A 1,979-nucleotide genomic window follows, 5' to 3' on the forward strand; every position below is an offset into this window, starting at 1 on the left:
TTAAAACCCTGATTTTGTAGATGTGAAAACTGAAGCCCAGAAATAAGTTACTTCCCCAATGAACATCACATAAATAGAAATCAGCAGAATGGAGATTAAAACTCAGGTCCTTGAACTCCAAATTCATGATGCTTTTAACTTTAACACTCTATTTTTGTAATTTAAAATGGAGTGAAACACAATATTTACTTCCACCAACAAATTCTTTGTATTTCATTATGTCATTAATCCCACTGAACATTGTTCACTGTCTGAAATCCCTTTAAATGAGCCCTTTGTTAATAATTGTCCATGGTAACTTACTTAATCTTGCATCTAGGAAATAGATTTCTTCTATTTACGAGTTATAATTCCCTAAATCTATGAAGTGTTACTTTATTCCTGATTCTTTATTGGAACTGAATTCTACTCAACAAAGTTAGTTAAAGATTCATAAAAATTTCCTTGACTATTTCATATCAATAGAGAGAATAGTGTTATAATATTAATGGTTGATATCCACATAACACTATGATTTTAAAATAACTTTAAATGTCTTTTGGATTTCCACCATGTCTTTGAATTGAACTATGTACCTATTCTTATCTCCATTTTCCAAGTGATAATGCGGAAACTCAGAGAAATAAAATAATTCATGCAAGGTCAACGGATGTGATCAAGATTGGGTTCTCAGACCTATGATATCACTGGTGGAGAGAACTCCCAGACAAAGAAACTCCTTCAAACAGTGTCAATAGGCACCTTCTCTGCAATTAATCTTGGAGAATTAATTAGAGCGCTGAGAGATTCAGCAAAGAGCAATTTGGCATAGTGGCACAGAGACATTATGTATCAGAGGCAAGATTTGAAGCCAGATCTTTCTAATTTTGAGTCCAAGGCTGAAGATGGGAAAGTGATGAATCTAGGAAAGAATTCTATGTCTAATGATTCCAAGAACAGTGCTGTTTCCACTAGATACTTAGGTAAAGGTTCTGTGATTCCATTGTTTTTCTTGCAGACCTCTGACTATTCAGGTTCAGTAGATAAGCTCTGGGGAGTTGCTTGAAGCATATGGAGGTTACATGACTTGCCTCCTGTCAAACAAGGTTCAGAGGCAGGACCCACATCTTCCTGACTCCCAGCATAAACTCCTGTCCATTATACCACATTTTTTATTTCTGTAACATACTCAAGCACTATGATCTTATCAATGTGGGCATTTTCTCTAACAATGCAAATAACTCATCTATGCCTCCCTATCTAGCATGATTTTAATTCATGTCTTTTAATAAATTCACTACCTAATGTTCTGGGTGTTTTCCTTGTGTTCTCTCTACATTGTGAGGACATCAGTAGAGTAGATAGGATGGTTATACATTGGCAATCACTCAGTTTTACTTTTTTTTTTTTTTTTTACTATAGGGCATAGGAACTGGACTTGAGATTTCATGGGTATGGTCAGAGGTATATTGAAGCCAGGTAATGTTTCCCAAGAGCAAATGGCTAAATTTTCAATTTGACCACTTATACCTCAGAACACTAAAAATTAAATTTTCAGTATATGTATTTTTACCTCAAAAGACTAAAAATCAGGGCTTGATTCATTGTTTTGTGGGTTGTCTAGACTCAAGACTGTGATGAAGAAAATGTTCATGATGCAGAATAGAATGTGGTGTGCATCATATCTTCCCCAAAAAGGCTGGTTGCCAAAAATCTGCTAGCATACCTGAGGGAATAGGGAACTTCTGTGTGTGGAAATTCCCTCTACCAGTGCTGGTCAGTGACTTCCTTGAAATTTATTATTTTAGAGAATTGCATGGGCCATTGAGAGGCTAAGTGATTTGTTGGAGGTCACAAAGAAAATATGAGTCAGAGGTTGGTCTTAAACACGGTGGTGCCTAATAAGGTGCTCGAGACAGGAGAACCTGACCGCATCCTGTCTCAGGAACTTACTAGTTTTGTGACTTAACGTCTCTCTCCTATAGTTTCTTCACTGCAAA

Source organism: Notamacropus eugenii, chromosome 6 (genome assembly GCF_028372415.1).
Source record: "Notamacropus eugenii isolate mMacEug1 chromosome 6, mMacEug1.pri_v2, whole genome shotgun sequence".
In the NCBI taxonomy this organism is placed as follows: Eukaryota; Metazoa; Chordata; class Mammalia; order Diprotodontia; family Macropodidae; genus Notamacropus; species Notamacropus eugenii.